The sequence below is a fragment of the Meleagris gallopavo genome, chromosome 20 (genome assembly GCF_905368555.1).
Source record: "Meleagris gallopavo chromosome 20, MGAL_WU_HG_1.1, whole genome shotgun sequence".
Classification (NCBI taxonomy): Eukaryota; Metazoa; Chordata; class Aves; order Galliformes; family Phasianidae; genus Meleagris; species Meleagris gallopavo.
This window is the reverse complement of record NC_139423.1, coordinates 519,876-545,253: the sequence shown is the minus strand read 5'-3', so window position 1 is coordinate 545,253 and position 25,378 is coordinate 519,876. Positions and strand designations below refer to the sequence as shown.

Below are 25,378 nucleotides of genomic sequence, written 5' to 3'. Positions count from 1 at the left end.
GGACAGACAGTTCCTCAGCAGAAACAATTTCCTGCAGACACCAAAATTAGTGCACTGTTATGAACTTTGAAGGTGCCTCTAAACTGTGCATTTTCTCTTACTTTAGATTCTCTGAGCTGCTGCCATCTGTTTGTGGTTTCCCTTCAATGTGGCAGAAGGCTGAGCCCTGCCTGGGGCAACCTACTGAAAGGAAGCCCCCTCAGGCTGATTTTCCACAGGTTGCATAGAAGAACGCACCTCCTCATCCCATCACCTCAAATGTCAGCCTTGTAAGCTCTTGCACAACTGGCTGCGTGTGGCACAGCCTCAGGCAAGGGAAAAGAAGAAAGCTGATGGGTGTTTTACTCCCTCAGATAGCTGGACTTTCATTTTGTCCTACCCAAAGGCTGAGCTGACAGTATTCTAGGGTCTCAGAAGGGGAGGGGAAAATTGGCAAATGCTTTTCCTTCCATTCAGACCCTGAGGAGGCACATGAGGCAGGTATTGCCCTGGTGTCCTGCCCTCCATGAGCTGTCTTGGCTGAAGCCTTTTGACACACTACCAATGGTCTTTGGTTGAGGTGAAAGGCACATGAAGAGCATCACTGCATGTCAAAAGCATGTGCAAAGGTATCAGCCTAAATGGATGTTTAACTGGCAGATATGTACTTCCTAGTATCTTCTCTCCCTTACTTTCAGGAAGACCACATGGACCTGGAAGATTCTCTTGGAAAGAACAAAGGCCACAGGGCTGAGTATACCATGAATCAAAACCAGGTTAGTGTTAACTGAGGTCCATGAATTTAGTGATTCTTTATGTCATTTAAATTTGCATAATTACACCTAGTGTAGCAGGATTTCCCCTGGCTGAAACATTCGCCATTCAAGCCCATCACTCCACACTGCAGGAGCCCTTGGTGCAGGTTGATGTGGAGTGGATGAGGAGCCATTAGCAGTTGCTGAGGAGTCAGGTGCAGCTGGCACTGAAGGGAAGTAAGAAGCTCATGTAAGAACAGAGAACAGAGGATGTGTTGCTGAAATTTTGTGAGAGTCTGTGGGTTTCCCACTCTGAATATTGAACAAGAGCTGCTATTCAAAAGTAGAAGTTGGTCCTCCGTGGTGTACCAAGCCTAGCAGGGCAGCAAGAATGGGTGCTATGTAGTGCTACGGGCTGAAGGGAAATGACTGTGCAGAAAATGACTGTGGCCAAAGCTGAGACAGGTAGCCTATGAGTGCTTTCAACCTTGATTTACTCATAGTGTTTGAAATGGAAAGCTTCTGAGTGGAGGTCATTGGGTGTTATGGGAAGTGATAAGGACAGTCTCTCAGTCTAAGCTTTGCTAGTCCATGCCAACAGCTCTGCCTTCAAACAGACACACTGCTGTGAAGTTTCTCCACAGCTGCATATCTATGACAGCATTTTCTACCTGACTCCCAGGTGCAACCTCATGAATCTCATGCATCTTCACTCCTTTCATCCAACTTCCTTGCCTGACAGTGTGCATGGCTCTGCCATCATAACCAGGACCTCTGTGGTCAGCATTGAATTTCCAAACTCACCTACAATCAGTGCTCCCTTTGGGTGGCTCTAGAATCCCTGACCACACACACCTCACACCTGCAGGTTTCTCCAAAGCTGCCAATGAGGCTGAGTCTAGATGACATAGCATCTAGTGAGCATGACCATTAACTGTAATGGCAGGGCAAACCTGTACAAACATAAACCTCTAACAGTCTCTGAAATTCTACATTGCAGACCCTGCACTGCCATTGGCTCCACTGTCGAAGCTCAAGGATACATCATCACATTAGAAGAAAGCAAGGCAGCCACAAAGACAGCCAAAGGGAAGAGATAAGGTAGCAGCAGCGAAGAAGAACTATAAGCAGGCTCCTGGACAAACTGGTAAGTGTGGCATTTGAAACTAGTTGGCTTGTACAAAGCAAAACATTACAACAAGCACTGATATGAAAGAGAAGCTAACTCTCTGAAGATGAAGCAGCTATCAAGTCGTAAGTCTAACTGTGTCTCCTCCGATCACAGTGTTCACCTGCACAGAGTTACCTGCCGATGCTCTCAGGCACGTGGTCAAAAACAAAGCAGGCAGAGGAGTGCCTGAGTCTGGGACAGGTGGGCCTGAGGCCTGCCCTTGTGTCCCCAGCGAACTCTCAGCTCCCTCCTGGCTCCCATCTCCTGGGCTCTCAGGTCCCACCGCATCGCCCATCAGCTTCACAAGCGTCATCCCCAGAAGCGGTGACAGGCTGCGGGGCTTGTGCACAGAGCTCTGGAGGTTGCCTGTGCCAGGAGGATCACTGTCATTTGTCTCCCTTCAATCCTCAGTGTCCAAAGCTCAAAATAACCCCCTTGCAAGGCTCCTGCGTGGGGCCAGGCCTGCTGCTGTAGATGATACGCCTCCATGAATAGCACTCGAAGACATTCCTCAGCGGGTAGCTTGCCTTCTATATCTCACTGCAACGTGTTGCCGTGCAGGAGCTGGACAACTGTGCCGTGTCCTAAGATGGCAGATGCTATTCTTATCCCAGAAAGTCTTGCTCCGTCCGGCACAGCTCCTTTCTCAGCTGAAATGTTAACAGTCAGAAGCAGGCTGGAGTGGCCCCTCTGAAGCCAGTGGAATGGCAGCGTGTGAACGCCGCACCTGGGCGCTTGCCCTGCTCTGCTGGGATGTGCTGTGCCACCAGGAGCATGGCTGCTGCATAGCTACTGTTGGTGTTCAGCTTGGAGTGCACGTGGTGGGGGTGATCACCTCTCCCGAGTATCAACGAATGAAAAAGATGAGCTGTTGCCCTCAGAGTTCACAGCTGCTTCTCCTTGCAGCCTCAGTGGGTGAGGGTGAAGTCAGAGGTAGAGCTTACTCTCAGCTTCAGAGGCTTGCAGAAAGTTCAGTCCCCACCGGCAATCAGGTGGAGGAAGCCAAGGCCCAGAGACATCAGCTGAGAGAGGGGCTGCGCCTACCCCCTTGTCCCCTGGCCTGTTTCAGTCCCCATGAGCTTTCCCCTCAGCCTCGGGCTCCAGCAGCTCCTGTCAGTCACGGGAAGCTCACACAGGCAGCCCCGCTCTATTTGTGCTCCGGGCACAAGTTGCCAGCAGGTGGCAGCACGGAGCCGCTGAGGTGGACCCTCCTTTGGGTGCCGTGTGCGCTACCAGCCAGCAACCAGCTCTCACGGAAAGCTGTACCTGAACATAGGCTGGGTGGTTTTCAGGGATGGTTCAGGGTGGGGGGTTCAGAATGTTAATCGTAGTTTAAGATGGGAGCACAGCAAAGGTGTCCATGCATCACAGCTGTCATGGAAGCAAATATCTGGCACTGAGAGATCTGCTACAAGATTAAATTCCTCTTTAGCACTAAGTTTTAATGAAGACATGCCCAAACATCATGCATGCAGTTTGTGCTAATTACACCATGATGGTTTTCACAGACCTGAGGTGATTCAGCAGCTGGGTAAAAACATCTCCTAGAGAAGCTGTCCCTGGTGTAGGGTAGAAGGTCCTGCATGCGAGTTTCTGTGCTGCCATGACTGCAGGTGTAGAAGAGCCCCCCTTCTTGCTGCACTGTTCTTAAAGTTACCTCCTTTCTCTTGTTGAAAGGTGTGAAGTCTTTCTTTTCTAATTTTGTCCCCATGAGGACAAGCTAGCCACAACTACAAGTGGAGAGAACTTTGAAATGCCAAAAAGCATGGATACTTGCCTTCTTTAGGTGAGCCTTCATGCCTTTTTTTGTGCGGAACGCCTCTCTATGGAGGAGTCTGTGTGCCTTTGGCCCAGAATGTGATATTTCCTTTATGTTACCTCTACTGAGATGTAAGTAGTCTGTTCTAGCATGAGACTGGTAGGGACCTTTGCCTCCAGGGACTGACATCTCTAGAATAAAATCTACAAGAGCATTTTGGCATCCTGCCCTATCATTTCTGTTGGGTTTTAAAGCAGAGGAGTTCTGTGCCGCACTATGGAACCACACAGTATCATGGTCATGTGCTTCCATTTTGGACTGGTAATTATGAGAATGTGAAAATTGCTAGCTTTATGTTATAGTTTTAACAAAATAAAATCATATTAGTATTTATCTTAATTTAGAAATACCTTAAATATGTCATCTACCTTCAAATAGGATTGAAAATTATCCTATTTGAATCATAGGATTATAGAATCCTTAGAGCAGGAAGGGTCCTCTGAGGGCCTGACCCTGCTAAAAAGTCTGTTCCTGTACTTCCCCTAAGATACTTAAGATACTTAAGATACGTTCTTAAGTTATCTGGTTATCTGCTATGTGTGAAGGTCAGGGGTTGATTTGCACTGAGGCACTATTTTTAGAGTAAAATTGTCTGTCACCTGATCAGTATTAGTGCAAAGGTCCTGAGAAAAATATTGGTCCCTGGTGGTCTAAAGAAAGATCTCTCAGAGATCTTTCTCAGAGGAAAGTTTAAAATAGGTGTAGATGATGTGCATATATAGAGCTGCTGTTCTGTATAGTTTGAATGCATGATCTGTGTTCTAGTTACAGCAGAGAAAATGGCTGTAAATATTTCCCTTCAATGTCACTAAAGCCACACTGAACAGTTCACACTGTGATATCCTGATAGGAGTACCTGAGCCTTCCTGTTAGGGCTTCATGATAGTGCTCTTACAGCTCCAGCAGAATAGACACCACCACCTTCTCATACCAGCAGCTCCCTGAGGTCAGCACAGTGCTTCTTGAAGAAAAACTATGTACATGGAAGGTTTGGAAATGAGGCACTAGGGGGTAAAATGCAGGCTTAGCAAATATGAGAGGCACACAGAGGCAGTCGTGAGATGGCTCTGCTCTGAGGCCCAGTGAGGCATCCTGCTCACAAATGATACTGGTCAACTGGAAAGCTTGCCAGGAAGCTGCAGACATTGATTTGACATGGAGATTATATATACCTGTGCTGCCTGGCAAAGCAGTGACCAAGTGAAATGGTCACTGAAATTTAGCTGATTAGGCTAATTTAAGTTAGGCTACTTTTACATGAATGCCAGTAAAATCTATTCTCTGTGAGAGGCAATGGACTAGTCTCCAAACTGAAAATAAGTTTTAAGAACATTGCTCTTTCAATGTAAATAATGAATATGGGGATAACCAGTAGAAAATATCTCACATGATAAGAGGAATTTCAGAAACCACAGAAATTTGATGTGTATTCAAGAGCTGTTCCTCTTCAAAACTAAGTTCGGTATCTTTTTTGTATCTAAGTTCTAGATGATTTTGCCTTCCTTCTTCCCCCCTTTTCTTTGTAAGACTGACTTGTACTGTATGGGTAGCTCCTTCGATGGTATTAGAGGGAAGTACAGACATTCCTGGTTTTAAAATCTACTGTTGAAACTTCCCAAATAGAAGTCATTTACCTTTTCCCTGCTCTAAAGTTAAATAGCAATGGTATCAGACTTTGCATCAAACAAAGGAATAGGATTAGAAGATAACAAAATCATCTGAGCCCATTCACAGCTAGTCCAAGATACAAGAATTTTCTCAAGATAAACAGACACAAAGGTTAACTCACCTAACCTGAGGATGTGTCTTGTCTTTACCATTGTCAAAACGACAACCAGGCCAGAATGCCCTTCATATGACCAGATTAATTAGCCTTTTCATTTGTTGGGCTTATCACTGGGTTTTCCCAAGAAATATTTTCCAACTTCTTTTCTGATCCATCCTTTCTAGTACCGTTCATCTGGAATAATAGCTAAAATCCCTGAAGAATGTCTTATCCAGATAAACCACAAACAATTACCCAGACTAGATAAACTACATCAGGAACAAAGAAAACTCTCATCATATTCCATTTATGTTGACACATCATCCAACTTTCAATAGAATAAAGGGAACTTTTTAAATGGAAAATGTCCTTACCATCTCCAGTGTTCACTGCTCAGCCACAGCTTAGCAGAAGTGTCAGGATGAGGAGCTTTGCACCAGAGAATTAGTATTCAGCATTTCTCCTTGTCTCATGCCAGCATTCCTGAGAGGTCTTATTTTACTGAGCGGTATGAAGCTACACATTCATTGTCAGTCTGTTCATTAAGGATCCAAGGGCGCAAAGATTCCTCTTGGAATGTCCTATAAATATTAACAGCAAAGCTGAGAACAGCATTTTCAAGCTGCAAATTCCATCAGGAATGTTCTTTAAGAGTAGTGTAAAAACTAAAATCAAACAGTAAAACAGGGGAGGACATGGGAAAGCTTTGTCCCACCTGCTTCCATATGGATAGGGTGAAGTCTTCTGAAGAGAAGACTGGACCTTATCTGACAACAATTAAACAGGATAGGAAAATGATGAAGTAACTTCCAGAGTGAGTGTGAGAGATGTAAGAGAGAGATCTGAACACAGGGCCTACAGCATGACTAGGGAACAGTGGACAGCTCGGCATAGCAGGGAGCAGGCACACACTCAGGTATCAAAAGTGTAAGGCAGTAAGACTTCCAACAGACTGGAAAGCTCTGCTCATAGGAGACTTTTGTAGAGCTTGTTGAACTCAAGAAAACTAAAAATCTTACAGCTGGTGAATGACCTAGGCATCCCCTGTATAAAAGCTGACCTAATCATGTTCATCTTCCAGGCCCTTTCACAGAATCACAAAATGACTCGGGTTGAAAGGGACCTCAAGGATCAAGTTCCAAGTCTCTGCTTCAGGCAGGGTTGCTAACTGTCCTTTCTCTGCTGTGATCATCTCAGGCTCTGTCAGAGGTACTCTGAAACCTCAGCAAAATTTAAAAGTCGTTGTTTGGATTATACCTTTTTGATGAAAAGACGGAAATGCAATAGCACAAACTTATGCTATCACATCTATTAAAAACTGCAGTTAGTTTGTGGAAAGAGGGAACATCCTAACATGAAAGACATTAATGAAGATCAGCCATTATAACTGTTGGTAATAAACCTTCCAGTGCTATTTTCCATAAGCATGTATTAGAGCACTCTAATTAATTAAATTTAATGATATTAGATGCAGCCCTTACACTGGTTGTGTACTTCTGCAACGGAAACCCAGCTGTTTCCTGTGAAAGACACAGGTGAAAACAGTGACTACAAGCTGTCCAGTGTACACCAGTCACTGTCTTTGCAGTCATTGGAGAGAACAGGCACTTCTAAAGCATGTCCTAACTGAACGGTTTTAATTATCTTTATAGGGTGTGATGAAACGACATCCTAGAATGCATCAAGAACAGCATTGCTAGCTGGCTGAGTAAAGTGATTGACCCCCTCTACACTGCAGTGGTGTGGCTTCACCTCGAGTACTGTGTGCAGTTGTGGGCACCACAGTCCAAAAAGGACATCATACTATTGGAGAGTGTCTAAAGGAGGGCTAGAAAGATGGGGAAGGTTCTAGGAGGAAGATGTGTGAGGAGCAGCTGAATTCCACTGTTTTGTTCAGCCCAGGGAAGAGAAGACTGAGGGGAGGCCTCATAGTGGCCTGCAGTCCCCTCAAGGTGTACAGCCCCCTCGTGGCCTGCAGCTCTTTGTGGCCTGGTGACCAGTGATAGAACCTGAGGGAACAACATGGAGCTTCATCAGGGGAGAGGTTCAGGTTGGATATCAGGAAACGGTTCTTCACCAGAGGGCAGCTGGGCAATGAACAACCTCCTCAGTGGTTTCCTCAAGTTTCAACTGAGATGGAGTTGTTTTCTTCAGAGTTTCTGGAATGATGCTATATTTTGGTTCTAAGAGAAAAACGATGTCAATAACACACTGATGTTTATGATTGCTTCTAAGAGCAGCAATGCAGAGCCAATGCCATTCTCAGTGTAGGGCCCAAGGAGCTGGGAGGGAACAGAATTAGGACAGGTGACTTACACTGCCCACAAGGATATTCCATTCCATATGACATCATGCAGAAAGAGTTTTGAAGGGGAATTCACCTCTGCTTTTCCATTGCTCAGAGGGTTAGCTCAGAATCCAGAATCGGTTGGGGGTATTGGGCAATTGCTTGTACATCACTTGTAACACACACACATATATATATGTCATCATTATTATAATTTTCCTGTTCTCTATCTTAGTATGTAGTTTTATCTCAACCTACAAGTTCTTTTTTTTCTTTTTTTTCCCTGACTCACACTCCTACTCCACTGGGAAGAGCAGGGAATAAGCAAATGTGTGGTGCTTAGCCACCTGCCAAGTTAAACCACAACACCCAGGAAATGGTGCTGGTACCAGGTTCACTGGAGTTCAAGAAACCTCAGGACAAAGATCTCAGATATAGGGTCTGATTGTTGGGTAGTCCTGCACTGAGCCGCAAGTTGGACTCAGTGATCCTTATGGGTCCCTTCCAACACAGGATATTCTAAGAAAAGCAGCATAAACATACCCAGCATTCTCCAATACCTATACAATGAAGTCCGAGTTTCCCTGTACATTTCTACATGTGAGATGTACACCTCTCACTCCCAAAGTCCATTACCTCACTTCCTACTAGCTAATGTTGAATGAACTTAAGAAATGCAAAGGTCAAGCTGCATTGACTGAATTTTATCACAAGGGCTTTGTAATTGCACTTGGTATCATCTCCTCTTTGTGGAACCCCAAGGAAGCAGGGAGGTTTAATTTGGATATTAGGAAAAAGTTCTTCACTGAAAAGGCGGTTGTGCATGGCTCGTTGGGGCAGTGGTCATGGCACCAAATCTGCTGTAGTTAAGAGCATTTGGACAACTCTCTCAGATGTGGGGTTTGATTTTGGGTGGTTCTGTGTGGAGCCAGGAGTTGGACTTGTTGATTCTTGTGGGTCCCTTTCAACTCCGGATATTCTGTGATTCTATGATTCTCCAGAGAGAGAGGGATTAAGTTTATGTCCACCTGTGAGCAACTGACTGTGCCTTTTGCTGTTCTGAATTCAGTGCTCTTCTGGTGTTGGCCCCCTGTGGTGTGCCACTCAAGTTTGCTGTGGGGAGCTGAAAGGATGCTAGATTTCCATCATGTTTCATCAAGAATCAGGCCTAAATCAAATTGTTTGCAGTAACGGGAGAGAAGATTGGTCCTTAGGAGCAAACAGGTGAGGAGGTGCCCAGACAGATAGCAGTCATTTGCAATGAGTAGTGGAGATGTTCTTTGGTACAGATGCTCCATTTGTCGCCAACATGAAGCTTTAAAGTTGTGCCTGAGTACCCACCCTGGTGCAGAATGCAGCCACATGCACTTTCAGCAGAACTTTCTAGAAGTTCTATTGTTCTGACATGAGAGCTCCTTATTTTGAAACTCATGGGATGAAAAAGAGATGGTTTCTTATGAACTTGAATTTGACATTTCCGGCTATGCAGGGTGGATGACTGAGTACCATACTTGTCCTGTACAGTTATAATGTAGCTGGTTTAAATAAAGGACAGTCAAGATAGCTACAGCCCTGTAGGAAAGCACTGCAGGCTGTGTGAGTTCCACCAAATGGGGTCCATCCTCTGAGAGTCGTAGAGGAACATTCAAATAAGAAAATGTTATGCAGAAAGCCAGTGGGAAATGATATTTCACAGAGAGACAGACTAAGTTTTGAGGGAAAGATTTCTCAAATCTCTCATCTGCTTCTCAACTTCAGTGTCATCAAATTAGGCACCAAGACATCTGCAGCTGCACAGACTGCGCTGCATCCCCATGCTGCACTTACAGAATGCACTGCACTTTGACATGTTGCATGTGCAAAAAGTGTAATTGTGGCAGACTTGCAAATTGGCATGAAAGGCTACAGAATTTCATCACAAATGTAAACTTAAATCTCCAGAGGACTCACCTCCTCTTGGCACCTTTGTTTGTTTTTCTATTGTTTCTATTTCAATAGAAATATTAAAGAGAAAAGAATCAATGAGCAATCAAAGAACACTTCATTCTGAAATTATCAGTGCTTTAACAAGCTTCCCTCTTGGATATCTACAGGTGCCATATCTCAGATTAGCTCAAGTCCTGTCAGTTCCCAAGATTTTTGGTACATCACCTTCTAGTATACAACACACATTATTGCATCCAATTCTTATCCTTTCCTTTAGGTTCTTCACTCAATTCTTCTTCCTCTCACCGCATTCACTATCCTGCATTCTCCCATCTCATCTTTCTCACTGATGAATCTCTTTCATTCCTCCCCACTCACATCCCTGACTGCAGTCTGTCCCAGAGCTGGATGCCAGCCCTTCCCCTGTCCATGCTCAGGGCACATGTCTCTCCCATCTGTATTCGGAATCAGTTCATGCAGAGCCACGGTCTATCAGAGGAGCAGCACATCCACACAGATATTCTAGGTTCTTCCTGTGGCTTTAAGCCTCCTTCAATTCATTGTTAGGGCATGAGGGCCCCTGATTAATGGGGGAGGAGTAACTGAAGCAAACTGTCTCCAGGCACAAGAGACAGTTCTTCTCTTCTTCTTCTGAATAAGTTCGTAAGCCTTTTTTTTAGGCCCAGGACTTTTGACCTACAAGAGAAGGTTTCCTATCTAGCAGAAGCTGAGTAGCTCTGAACATTCTCCAGCATCTCAGGGTTCAGCAGAAGGGGCTGTTAGCTGTATCCTGTGAGTTTCATAGGCTTCATGCTGAGAGGGGCATCAGTAGTTCACTTGAAGTCATGAAAGCGAACATGCTTTTAATCTTCATCTGCTGGCAATGCATCTTGTTATCCACCCTGAGTCACTTTCCATCTGCACCTTTCCAATGCCATGCTGATGCATAAACAATAAAATCTTGTAAGGCATAGATCACAACTATTTTACACTGGAAACTTCTAAAGCTTATTGACTTGAATGAATTCCTGTCAAAACTGCAGTCATTAAACATAAAAGCTATAGCATGCAGCTTTTCCCTGAAAACTGGATGACAGAAAACAAGAATCACAGTTTTTTAATTCAAGGAATGATACGACTTCAAATTAGAAGTTCCTAATATTGAACATTTCTTTATGAGATGAATCTGTAAACTAGGACTTTATTGCCTGTTGAGCAGATGACCTAGTGGATAAGTCAAATCTCCACAATGTATCTCAGAAGTTCTTGGGATTGTACCAGGAAACCTAGTGAAAAAGAGAGAAGCTAATGAGACTGCCAAACACATCTGATGAGGGTATAGAAGTTATAAATTGCACATAATTTCATTCTGTATGGTTACGTAATATAAAATGCAACCTCACAATTTATTCTCTGCTGTACTGTCATTTGCTGGCTGACACTGTGTATCCTGTTTATAGTAAGTTTTACCCTAGAGAAGATGCAAACTGAATGTAAGAGATCAGCAGTAATTCTCTTCAATGACTCCTCCTGAACAGATGAGTGCTAGATGTGGGGCCTTCTATCATTCTTCTTCTTGGTTCATTTTGGGCAGAAGACTTAAGAACAGTGGCCATGGGGTTTCTTCCACTGATGATAGCATTGAAACTAGTGGATAATAGCAATGAAAGAAAGCATCACACTACTAGAGTGTGAAATTTCTTTCCTCTGAAACATAGCAAGATCAAGATCTCAGTTCACAATGAAAATCTAAAGGCAAAATTCATTGTTTGTATATGTAGGCTCTAGAGGGAAATCTGTGTCTAGATGCGTATTTTCACTTTAGTTGTGATCTGTTGCTAAATATTCTCTCTCTCTGTGTCTACTAACCTTAGAGCCCAACTGTGGAGAAGTCGTATCTTAAGGGCTGGCAGAGAACAGGCAGCTGCACGATCCCTTTCTCAAGATGGTTCTATTTTCAGCATGCCTGAAACGCTTCTCCTCCATAGGAAATGTCAGCATTGCAGTACCATGCCCACACATTACTTTGCAGGACATTCTGTATCCAGGGATTGCTCTCATTCTGCCTCTTCTCTTTTTGATTGTGCTGTGTTTTATATTCAGCTGCAGTAGAGTTCATTCCTGCAGAGACAGAAACAGAATTGGGAGAAAATTAGTGGCTGATAGGATCTAGTTCATTTTTCCTTTCCAACATCTTCATATCTAATCCATCTTTCCTTTCTAAACCTGTACTGAGAATTCCTGTCAGTCTTGTGATCAACATCACACGCTCTGTCACAGCTGCCATCACTATCAATTATTTTTCCTTGCTTAAAATAAATGGATTTTATAATTATTCATAGAAATGCATGGAATTTCTTGTTGATGATGAGAACTGGAAAAAGAAAATTGCATGTTACTACAGATTTTAAAAGAAATGTTAGATGTTTTGTATCTTATTTTTTTCCACACAGCAAGTTTTTAATTACCATTTGCAACAGCAAAGCTTACTTAATTTACACTGGCATTTATTTTGTTTGCAGTAAGTGGATGAATGACAAGCACTGAAAAGTTTGTTGTTTAACCTGATTGAACACCTATATTCTTTACAGGCCCAGTAAATTAACTGTTTCCTTAATAGTGCAACCCAACTAACTGAAAAATGGGCAAGTACACTAAGAGTAGTCCATATGGATAACTTAAAGTAGGGTATATTTTTGAAAAATTTGTGTTAATAGACCTTTTAGGAAAAAGCAAAAACCATAAATATACAAGCATATGAGATCTCTGCTCACAAACTACTACTATCCCCTGAAATTCACATTTACACACTGGTCGTTCCAGCACTGCTCAGGACCTTCCTGCAGGGGTTGAGACAACTTTCTTGCTTGTAGAGGATCTGAGAGAGGGGTCCTTTTACCTGCTTCCTTTCTTCCCCAGTAATACTTCCTAGATAACTTAGAGCAAAATTTCATACATCTTAAGAAAATACATTTCATTGAGATTTCCTCCTCTAGCAAATACTACTTTTGCTGCTGTCTCACATTTAGAGACAACATAGACGTTCTTGACCTCTTCATTCCATTTTTTTTTTGTCAGAAATGCTTAGTGAAATCCTCATAGCCATATTTCACACAGAGAAAGATTAAGCTCTCCGAAGAAGAATTAACCAAACTGTGTGTCTGCAGATTCCTTACTGTTTGTTTGGGAATTCTGATATAATACCTTAATTTAAGACTAGCCTTTCTGAAAGTCTTCAGTGAACTGAAGAAGCAGGATGTGAAGGCACTGACATCAAAAGGTATAAGTTGTGGTACTTTCAGGAACAAACTACATCAAAAGGAACATGCTGAAGGTTTTGGGTTTGCTTGTGCAGAGCTCCGGAACAGCATGCTGTCCATGCTCAGCACTCCCACTCTGGAAACCTGGATTTTGAAACGTCTGTACATTCTCTACTTTGGCTACTCTGCTTATCCAAGCAGACCGTGTTACTTGCATGGTTCTTCTTTTTAGTCCTACAGAAGATTTGACTGCTAGTTGCAGTGTCTTTTATACTTCAAAGACCTATTGAAAATGCATACAGTTGTTTGCCATCTCTTGAATTAGCACTGTCCTCCCTGTGCTCTGCTGTCAGTCGACGCAGCACTGATAGCACAGTGGTGGTCTGACTGTTGCTGAGTATGGACACAGCTCAGGGCAGCTCTGTGAGGAAGAGCCACTGCCTTGAAATCGCAGGGCTGCGCGTGTGCTGCTTGTAAGGGGGCTGTGGGTTGGACATACCTGTGCTACAGCTTGCCAGAAGTGGGAGACTGAAGCTCCCTCTGAGCCTGAGAGAAGGAAACCCCCAGCTCTCCCATCCTGGGAGAGGCCCCATCCATCTCTGCTACCCCCAGGCTTTGCTCTTTGTTCATGGTCTTCTGAACCCTGTGCTCTGAACTGCCAAGGACCTCTTGGCCAGACCTACAAACACTGGGATGCAGGGCTCCATGTGCACCTCAGGGCACCAGAGTGGTGAAGAAGTTTGTCAGAGCAATGCTTACAGGCCTCACTCTGGGAGCCCATTTGTACTGTGTCTTGCCAGAGGCAGGTGCCCACATCAGCACCCGCAGTGTCCAGTCCCAGATAGGCAAGACTTTGTATATATCCTGTGGACATCATTTCACATTGGTTTGCTCTGAGCTCATCCTGGACAGGACATTTCCATCAGCTTACCCATCTAGGGGTGAGTTCTAGGTTTGGGCTCCAAGAAGGAACCTGGACATCAGAAAAATAGGCACGACAGTGCAAGAGTCACCTTTGGAACATGTTTTCATGCACATGGCAGTGCCTGATGCTGGATTTTGCATCACATTCCATGCATCATTTTTCTAACCTTGTCCCTGTGTTTTTCACTGAACTCTATTAATGATCAAAATGCCAGTGACCAAGAGAAGAACTTGTTTAGTTCTGAGACAGTTCAAATTTGCTCAATAATAACTGTCACATATTTACTGTGGCTGAACCTGTAAATAAGGAATTTTGTCTTTGCTCAATAGATTCTACTTCATTTTTTTACATGCACAAGGATACTGTGTTTTTAGCTGTTAAAGTTAGAAGACACTTTTTAAACTTCTGTTCTCACATTGAGTAACAAATGTTAAGATTTGCAATTCCTTGTTCATTATTAGTGTCATAAACAATATCTTTAGGTATCTAACAATTTTTAAGAAATACAGTATATATATCCATTTGCATTTGTATTTATCTTCTAACCATGGAAATCACCTCAAAAGCTCTATAAAAAGCTATATTACAAGAGCTGATACAACGCCAATACAGTAACCTGAACTAGAGTAAGTTCCTTGTTTCTTCTACTCAAGAAAAAATATTTCCTGGTTTAAGAAGCAATGGGTTTTATGAGTTTTAGTTTTTGGCACCAGCATTTGTTATTTTTCAGGTACTTCTTTACAAACCTCAGAGCATCATTGTGGTGAAGATCAACGCATTGATCTACCCGCATTGCAGACAAAATTTTTGCATCACTGTGTACAAAATAATCTGTCTTGGATGGATCAGAAAGTCATCAGAAAATCATGGAACCATAGAATCATAGCATCACCAAGGTTGGAAAAGACCTCCAAAATCAAACAGTTCAACTGTCCACCTACTGCCAATATTCCCCTCTAAACCATGAAACAGCCACAAAATTTGTAAGATACTAAATATATATATATATTTTATCCGTTTACAATTATGTCTTTAGGTAAGTTTGCTATACAGTGCTTCGCCAAAGAATGTTGTCCAAAAATGCTTTGATAAAAGAAAGCAGAAGAATCCAAAACATCTACCTACCAAATACTATAAAATCTCCCAGGAAATCCCCTGTCCTGTCCTCACTGAAAGTCTCAAGTTAAGTGTATTAGTTCTGTAGGACTGTGTAAACTAAACAATATCTGTTTATCTAGAAGGGGTTGTTTCTGTCAGCTGGAATTTTCAATCAATTTTTCACAGTATGTTTCAAACTTAAAATTTCTCTCTGGAGTGCTGTGGAACATGAGAGGAAAGTTAACAACTTGATAATAGACTAGTAAATAAGAACGTGTGATGTCATAAAACACAACACCCTAACAGTGCCTAAATGTTAGGCAAGTTAACTGCAGGTAATTTTACTATATTCTCTTCCCTTTTTCTGTTTTCATACCTACTGCACCAAAGATAAGACTGAGCCTGATAACATGCATTTAATGTGAAAGTAAGTAAATTCATTTTCCACAGATCACAGGCAGCAGAAGGACCAGTTAGAGGTTCATTGATGATAATCATGAGGAAGAAAAGAGACAAATTTGGTTTAGAATAAGTTTTTCATGTACTGTAAAATGGTAAAACACACCTGGATTAATTGCAAAATTGTCTGTTCATGAGTAGAAGACTCAAGAGATTTAGAATACTGTCTCATTCTCAAATAGGGTGCTGGTACATAAGTATTCATAATAAAACTATTATGTAAAAACTGTTATTGAAAATATCGTACTACTTTAAATACCAGAAAGGTAAAAACTATGGGATTTCATCACTCATGCAGAAAACTATTTTCTAACTGATGGAAAGTGTTTTCTTCCCCATTTAGAGTCCTCTTCTGGCTTGCCTTCAGTAAAGTACAGTCATGACTTCTTCAGATGCTGAGATGACCAGTCTTCATAAGCATGTCATACATTTTGTAAGAATAAGAATTAAGTGGATAAGTACCCTTTGTGGATAGAGAATATGACAGAAAGGCCCAAGGCATCAAGAGTTACATGGAAAGGAAGATAGTTCACTCTTCCCTTCTGTTTTGCAGGAAAGCAACTAGGAAGCATCAAAATGAACTTTCAGTTGAAACATTTAAAAAAAGGCAAAGAGAATAATAAACTGTGTAACACTTAAGTCCTGAAAGTTCATTATCAGAGAAAAACACATGTCCAAAATATCAACGTCAATGAAGAACATAAGGAGATGAGCTCATGCAAAGTCCATCTCTCATGTCAAAGGAAAATTATACCATGTCCAGCTCAAGAAAGCCTTGAAGAGCCTTTAGTCTGATCTGGGACTCTTCAGTCCCTAGAAAGTTTCAGATCATTTTATTTTAGATTGTTGAGTGACTCCAATCACATTAACATTAGAAAATAAAATAGATTTTGGCTGTTTCCCATATCAGAAATGACTAACTTGATTTAAACATGATATTCTTAAATAGAATAAGCCATGATATTTTGTCCATATCTGTATTAGTCCAAATCAGATATCAAATTTTCCTGAGGATAACTTCAACAAGTCCTGAAAGGGTTTAAATGCTAAATTTTCAGGGGTTTTATCTGGATATCGATTCTCTGATCTTCCTACACTCTAAGGATGCTTCAGTTCACTGTGCATTTCCTTCAGAATTTGACTTCTCTGCAATTCTTGAGCGCTAAGAAAACTCTTTTTTGTCACAGATCACAAGAATCAGTCAATCCTGATCATGTATGTCTATTTCTTGCTCAGTTCACTCATGGGGCTGCCCTGTGCCAGTGGATCTGCTGCTTGACTACATGCTTTCTGATTCTTTGGTTTGACAAGGGGGAATCCAGTGCAGGGAAGACTGTGAACACGAAACGTGTCAGCCAGTACTTTGCAACAATTGCAGCCAGTGGGGAGAGGAAAGAAGGAGGAGCAGTCTGGAAAAATGCAGGTACATCAATAGATACAGGCTTGAATCAATACTTTGTTTTGTTCCTAGCATGAGTTTTGTGAAGTATAACCTGTAATAATTGACATCCTGTATGGACTGCTTGAGGATCAAATCATCAGCATCAAACCACTGCTGGAGGCCTTTGCAAATGCCAAGACTGTGAGGAATGACTACTTTTCATGCTTTGTAAGTGGTTGCTTTGGCCAGAATCATTCCTTCTCATTACTAGATTAATAATGGATAGTGTTATTCCACATAAGGAGATGTCCAAAGAATCAATCCAGGGTAAAATATGTGCTTTTTTTCCCCATAAGAGGTCAAATTCATCAGAATCTACTTTGGGGCCACAGGCAAACTGGCTTCTGCTGATGTTCAAACTTGTAAGAGGGATTATTAAAGAACATATGTTGCAGGCATAGAAAAAAGACAACAGAGAAAAAAGTATCTTCAGTACAATTAATTAAAAGTCTTTTTTTTTAGTCTTCAGAATGCAAATACATATTTCTGAATGACTATTGGGAGAACAAAGTGGAAAGAGGCCTCATATTTGTCTGAAAAGACCTACTGAACAGTGAGAACTGCATAGGGCATTGTGAGTACTACTCCTTAAGAATATTCTTTTTTTTTAAACTCGGCAGTCCAATGGCCTTGAGCAGCTGTGCATCAGCTTCACCAATAAGAAACTGCAACAGTTCTTCAACCACCACATGTTCGTGCTGGAACAGGAGGAGTACAAGATGGAAGCAATTGAATGGGCATTCATTGATTTTGGGATGGACCTGGCTGCCTGTACTGAGCTGATTGAGAGGTATCCTTCCTATTCATATGCATTAATGTCTGAGTTCTCTAGTTAGTGAAAGATAAATAATGAACTGGGTATATTGAATTAAAATGTTAAATTTAGTTAATAAGTTGCTCTGTATTTTTGTGATTAGTCGTGGCAAGAAAAAGTTTCTGTTTCCAGGCTTTCTCAGATCTTTTCCATAGAGGCTTCCTGACTTTGACTCTTCTCACTTGAAGAAAGAGAATTTAATGTTAAAAGTGGAGTTATAAACTCTTAAAGTCCTAAAGCTGAGGAAGATCATATACTACAAAGAGAAATCGAAACGAGTGTTCTTTTTTTCACATGGCATATTATTATACTCAAACTAAGATATGAAAAAGAGAAATATTTCAAATGGTTGAGGATGCTGTAGTGCAGATTTTTTTTCATGCACCTCTTTTTTTAAGCTCAATACGAACTTGCAATACATCAGCTTCTTCCTGCAAATTAACAAAATTCCAAACATTTTTCCAAAATGAGGTTAGGAACTTGTGAATATTTCAGCATTGCTGCCACGCACCACTCATAAATGATGGAATAATTCTGAGAAACAGAGAGACTTTTGCAAAGATCTTTGCATAGAAAAGCCTAGGTTTTCTACTGATTCATAAGAGCAGGCACAGAGAGTTGTTCATTGTTTCCACAGCCACAGTTTTGGGATACTAAGTGAGTTATATCCCAACCCCTGTAATAAAGAAATTATGATGACAGAATAGCCAAATTGTATTTTCTGTTAATAGATGGACAAAGACAAATGAAGGATAAAGCTATCTGCATTAATATGAAAACATTACAATCCAAAGATTAACTCTTTTCCATGGTTGAAATTCAGACGGCTATAGGGAAGAGATCTTTCACATTTGTTCTAAACTTTATCTTGCAGTCTCACAGGAAAACTTAAATAAGCTGATGACAAACCTATGCAGCACTCACCCCTACTTTGTCTGCTGCATCATCCCAAATGAAAAAAAAAAGCATCCGATAAGGGGTTCAACAGGTGGAAAGAAGAACTTCTGAGTGTCAAAATAACAAATAGTGGTGTTTGGCAGGTACTATGGAACATGAACTGCTGCTACATCAACTGTGGTGTAATGGTGTGCTAGAATGGATCAGGATTTACAGGAAAGGATTTCCCAGTAGAGTCCTGTATGCTGACTTCAAACGGAGGTAAGAGTGAATTAAGAATTAAGTGAAGTAAGAATTAAGTGAAGTATGGACTTCCACAAGAGTAGAGAGGCCTTGCAGACAGATTTTCATACAGCACAGGGCAATCACCAACTGTATAAAATTTAACAAGATCAAGTACCAAATTCTGCATGTGGGACAGTGTAATCCTGGATATATGTACTGGTACAGGACAAAATGCCACAGAGCAGTCCCATGGAAAGTAATTGGGAGGTTTTGGCAGATGGCAAGATGAATTTGAGTCAGTATAATGCCCCAGCAGCCAAAGTGACCAAATGTATCCTGGGATGCATTCAGAACAGCACTGCTAGTCAGGAAAGGGAGGAATTGTCCTGCTCTGTGCTAGTGTGGTCTCATCTTGAACACTGTGTGCAATTCTGGGTGCCACAATATCTAATCAGGAAAAGGACATTAAAGAATCTCACAAGACGTAACAGTTTTGGCCATGTGGTTCTTTATCATGTTTGGAGGCTCTACTTTCTTTGGGGTATGCTGCAGTTAGGGTTGGACTGAGGGATGGACTGAGGGTTCTGTGGTCTATTTTATCCAGGTAAATCAAACTAAAATTGCCAAGGGCCACACCCTTTAACTAGAAGCTCATGAATCTCTGTCAGTGCTCAACATCTCAGGGTTTCCCATCCTTGGGATGGGATTCAACACAGACTTATATGCATCCAGCTGAAGCAGCAAATACCACAGAAGTTTGGGGTTGTCTGGGAGTTCATTGTTTCTGCAGTCACAGTCCCCATCTAAGGGCTTATCACTAGTGTTGAAGACAGTGACAAAGAAGGCATTAAATATTTCTGCTTTATATGTGTCCCTGCTTGTAAGCTGACCATCCTCATCAACTGATGGGTGGGTGGTTTCTCTGGTCCTTGGTTTGCTGTTACCATATTTTGAAAAGACCTTTTTGTTGTCCCTGGCCGGTTTCAGCTCTAACTGAGTTTTGCACAAATTTTCTCCTTAGAGTGGCAAGTAGCAACTCTGTAGTCCTCCTGGATTGCCTGGTCTCTCTTGCAGTAGGCATACTCTCATTGGTGTAAGGATCTATCACTGGTAGACTTTATTAGAGTGAGCTGGAAATCTCAACAGGACAGGGGATGCAAGCACTGTTAGATCCCCGGATTACTAGCCTCCCACAGTGGGCACCAGCATCCTATGACCCTTGTGGCTGGCTACCTGGAGTTACCATCATTTTTTCTGCTGGCACTGGTCTGCTTTACACAGCTGACTTGCTCTTCAAGTGAGCAGGGCCTTGTACCTGTCCCTATTGATCTGAGATGGTTGACATCCAATGAGCTAAAAGAGAAAATCTGACTGCCCTAGTCAACTGTAAGCATGCAGATGAGCCTTTAGAGTGACAAGAGCTCTCTGGCTTCCTGTTCTAAAAAGAGCTGTGTAAAACATCACTGTGAAATATACAGCCCCCACATAAGTAAGGGTACGTGTGCTGCAGCTCTTTCTGGCATTCATCAGTTGCTCTCTAGAATCCCACAGATGCTTTAAGCATTAAAGTTAACAGTGTCAATATTGTACCCTTCCTTAGCTGTCCAAGAGTCAGTCAGATAAGCCAAGCCTTTATACAGCCACAGTGGGACATTTCTGATCAGCAAAGGAACAAAGGGACATGTCTTCCTTCTTTCAGGAATAAATTATGTCTGTTTTTATTGCTTATTAATTAATTTCTAACCTACCCTAACCTGCTCTTACACAAGAGACCTGCTCCTCTCCTCACCTGCTCTGTATCAATAGTCATCCACTTACTTTCATGGCTGATGGAAGGAAGGGATACTCACAAGGTCACCTTCTCAGCCAGGATCCACTGTCCAGCAATGACTGGTTAGCTGAGAACATGAGAGGTGTCTGAGCAAGTGTGCGGATTGAACAGTTGTTCATCTGAAGTCTATCTTCAAATGACAGGTCTGTCCTACTAGCCTCTCTGCTTACCTGTCTGGTTAGCTGATCTGGTTCTTCTCCAGTGAGATGCTCAGTGGAGCTTGGGCTGCAGGAAGCCATGTAAGAAGGTCAACCACTGGAAAGAAAAGATACAAACAATGCAAAAAGCTGTGATTCAAACTCCCTATAAAAAAGTTGCATTCACTTCCCTTTTCCCTTCTTGCAGGGAAGATCTGCAGAAATTGTTCTCTGGGTGGAGAAGCAAATTTAGGAGATGGCATCCCAGTCTCTCCATGGCTATCCTGACATAGGGTATGTCTTAATCAAATAACCCTCAGACTCCTACATGAAAGAGTTATGTTTTGCTAGGAGTGGAGAAAGTACTCATTTTTAATTCCACATGACTCAATGCCCATAAGCAGAACAGACAGATTCTTAATGGGGATCATGTGCCTCTACCATGCCCCGGTTCAAGCAAGCACTCAGCTGTGGTTCAGCACAAAGGCAGGGAAGAGGAGTTGTTCTCCAAGGGATTAAAGTGCCAGCACTTCTGTTTGGCTGGGGCCAGCATTCCTGGGAGGTCTCCTTTTACACAGAGGGCAGCAGAAACATTGCTGAACTTGTAGGCATTCTCTGTCACACTGCCCATCAGATACGATGACATCTCTTTCAGCACGCATAACAAATAACGGTAGCATAACTGACAGCACCATTTGGAAGCTGGACTTCTTGCCATAGGTGTTTTCAAACATTTCTTGCTTCTGCTTATACTGAAAATTCTTTTGCTTTATCTCTAAGCTCCTTCCTTAGTTCTGTGCTGAGCAAATGCAACCCAACTCGTTACTTGAATGGAAGTTTACAAAGACTTCATTTTTTCACCTATGAAGTGCCATGAAGCCCCACCTGTGGGCAACAACATCCATTAATGCCGTGACAAGAAATCCACTGTGTGAAACAAATCACAGACTCCGGAAGCATATGGATGTTTTAATGACAAACTAAAATCTCATCTCTGCTGTAGCTGCCACTTCAGAAACCAGCATTCTCTGCTTTGGTACGCATCAGCTTGAGGCCACATTTTCCATGTCACACTATCCACTGGTCATTCACAGGATGCAATGATCTCTACAAGCATATTCTGCTAAGCCTGGCAGCATGGCTGATAACAACACTGGCATGCTGCAAATCCTTCAGGGAATGCTCTTCCCAGTCTATCAGAATCACAAATTCTATTCCACTTTTCTAGACTTAGCAGAAGAGGAATAGGTCCAACTCCGTTCCACACAAGAACTTAAAAAAACATTGAGAAAGTGTCTGACTCCATCCCACCCTCTGATCTTTCTAGGGGTGGCTGATTCCTTTACTTAGGAATATGTTCAAGACTGAACTGTCTGTGTAACATTTGAGTGAAATAATGGCTCCAACAGGAACTGAGGGAGAAGCCCTCTCTGGATGGGAACAGGCACTGTGGGGCCCAGGGAACGTAGATGCTTCTGCAAAGACTCCAAAGGCCAAGCTGAGACCTTGTACAAACCAGGTTGAGGCCTGGAAGAATGTCCACTGGCTGGTATGAATTGGAATCCCTCCTGCTGTGTGCAGGACCAAGAGGTATCTTCATGTTCACTGGCAGTCACAGGCCTCACTGCCAAGAGAAAGAACCATGCTGCATGAGAAGCTGGTGGGCAGGCCTGAAATATGTTTGACTTGTGCTCTGCAGTTGGTTGTTCTTGGGGGCACCTCCACCAAAGGCAATCATGCCAGAGTGGGAAGGAAATGTTAATGTTGCATGCAGGTAATTGATTTCTTTCAACTACACCCATTGAGCTGCACAGACTTCTTGCTCTCCGGTTGCTCCATGGGTCCTGCTATAGCCAGGAGATCTTGAGGAAGTCACTCAGTCATCAGCTGAAGGGATTAGCTGGAGGAGCCAGCTAGGGCTGCCAGCAGGACATGAGCAGGAAGGGGCTGCAGAGATAAGGAAGGAAGGCCTGGAGAGATTGGAGGAGGAAGGGGTACATAGCTGGAGGAGGTCCTGGGAAAGGAGCAGCTAATGAGAATGATCAGGCAGGAACTAGGAATTGTAGAAAATGGGGCTGTGATCTTCTTCCAGCATGTCTGGATGCCCTCTTCACTGTAGGGAATGTCAGCGCCTGTATCCATGGATTTCTCACATTCTGCCTCTTCCAGCTGTGCTGTGGTTTCCTTCTAGTACCACTGGACTCCAGGCTCTACAGCAATGAAAACAGGGATGTCAGAACATCTATAGTTGTCAGGATCCCTCTTCTCTTCTCCCATCAGGACATGGCTGCCTCCTCCTGAAGACCCCTCCCTTGTCAAGGACAAGTGCTGACTTGGCTGCCCCATACTTGGGCAGAGGAAGTGGGTCAGAGTTTTCTGGGCCCTAACTCACTGAAAATTGTGAAGCTCAACCTTTGTGGATTCTGAACCAACAACCTCCCTTGAGAGACTCCCAGTGTCTGGGAAACCTTTAGGTGCGTGCGTGCAAAAATTAACCACTGCTTGAAAGAAAAAGGAAATGAACTCAAACCAATGTTATGTTTCCCTGTAGCCTTCTGGGATTGCCCCTGTGAGTCCTTTCACTTTCCCTCCAGGAACCTTCTGCCCCGTGGAAGAGGGCAGTTCAAGGATATGCTGCCACCAAACTTTCGTTGGTATTTAGTTCCCAAAGGAGGAGTCATCTTATTGAGTAGGTAACATGACTGGTATCAGGGCTTCTCTGGAGTTCATTTCTGTTTTTGCATGCTTTGTATTACAGTGAAATTTCTAAACCTGAGCCTTGAATTCTGTAATGCTTAACACCTTCAGACTGTCATCACCACTGGGTCTGAGCTACCTAGCTACTGTATCTGCACTACAAGTCAATTAACAGAGAGATATGGAGACACACCTGGTGGCACTTGCAGAAGTCACTCAGTGCTGGAAGTAGCACCATTTGATGGAGAGTCTTTGTGGTATTTAATTGAGATGGTTAAGCAGAAGTATTTTCAGTGTGAAGACTGAGCCACCATTTGAAAGAGCATTGAGAATTTTGCTTGGAGGGTTTTTCTTTCTAAATCTAAATGGGAGTTGTCTCCTTACCATTCTCCTCAACTCTGTGTTCACTTGGGCTTGTATTATTTATACAAGAATTGTCCTTGAACTATTCTCATGTTGTAACTTCGGAATGTGAGTAGTAGTCAGAGATTGCCCCGAGAGGATGGGCTTAATATGTACCCCTGTGGCACTGACTGCCTCTAGGCTTCTCCTGGCAGGATGCAGTGGGTTTCCATCATCTTCCTCACTCCCTCTGCAGGGGGCCCAGGATGGAGCTCTGGATTTGGTCTCCCATCTTGGGCCCCAGAACCAAAACCATGGATGGCATAGTGCCAGAGTCCTCTTCATGCACAGGTCTATACCTGGATATAAGATCAAATTAATCTCTTCTTGGAGCTTTTAATAACCAAAATGTCAACTACCAGCAGCAGAGCATGTTTAGATCTGACAGCATTTAAAGCAGATCAAGTGACAGTGCCCTCTTCCTATACCTAGGTTAGTCACTTTCCAGGACTTCCAGCAAATTCCTTTCTTAGAGCATTAGCATTGTACAGGACTGCCTATCACCTCTCAAATTCTGCTATAAGCATTATCGTGTTGATAGCTTTTGTTGTGCTGAAAGTGTATGAATAAGTGTGCAAGATGTTTGGGATGGTATGGGAATGCTGGACTAGGAATATGTCAGAGTGCATTGGGCTGTGAATTGTATGTGAATGATTGTGTGTACAGGTTGTGGGGAGTGTCTCCTGTTTTTGAAGTAGTAGGTAGTGAAGATCTACAAGGACTCACCTTGCTTTCTGGCACTGTTGAGGTTATTGCTTGTACAAACTATCATGGGACACACACTATCTGTTTAAGCTGGGGTAACAGGGCTTGTAGTAGTGAGTGGAAATGGAAAGTATCACTATATATTTATGATTCATACACATATTTGTTGTTGAAGGTCTTTATTGGTCTAGGTTACTTTTGCCTCTAAGATGTCTTGGAGTATTTTCAGTAAAAGTGAAGAAACATAAATAACTGACTGTTAATGACTTCTCTGTGAGAGAGTATAAGTGCTAGTCATTAAATGTTATGCATTTCTTCCAAATCAGCTCTTAAAAAATCACTGAATATTTTAAAACTAGAATTGTTTTGAAAAACGCTATATCATTTTTTTCCTTTGAGTATGAGGTACTGCAAGTAATTTTTTGTTTTAGACTAAATGAGCCTTTCCTTTAGTATCAGTTATGTCTGACTATGAAAACAGCAAAAATTTCCCTAGCTTGCATTTTTTGATTATCTAGTTTTTACTGAGGAGTCAATTTTCACGCTCTAAGTACAGATGACATGCCCCAAATTGAATTCTTATTCTGATATGCTGTATCATTGATTTCCTTTTTCTAGCACTGTTAAAGTCAATGTCCTGGCCCAAGATATGTGTTTGTTTTTCTTATTTTCCATTTAAAGTGGAGTGAATTAGTAAAGAACATTCAGAATATCTCTTTCATAAACTGTGTTTTCTCATACTTTAAAGATATTCCTTAAATTCACATGATTGTATATGAAAGATA

At 42.4% G+C, this 25,378-nt stretch overlaps 1 long non-coding RNA gene across 1 annotated transcript in view; it reads right to left on the bottom strand.

The window, feature by feature from the left end:
• Positions 1-9,752: 9,752 nt before the first annotated feature.
• Positions 9,753-25,378, bottom strand: part of LOC104913734 (uncharacterized) — a 49,674-nt gene continuing 34,048 nt past the window's right edge. Inside the window, exons 2-4 of the long non-coding RNA XR_014887481.1 lie at positions 20,823-20,907; positions 11,572-11,823; positions 9,753-10,988 (exon numbers count right to left, since the gene is read on the bottom strand). This is a non-coding gene — a long non-coding RNA (uncharacterized LOC104913734). The remainder of the gene's footprint in view (positions 10,989-11,571; positions 11,824-20,822; positions 20,908-25,378) is intronic.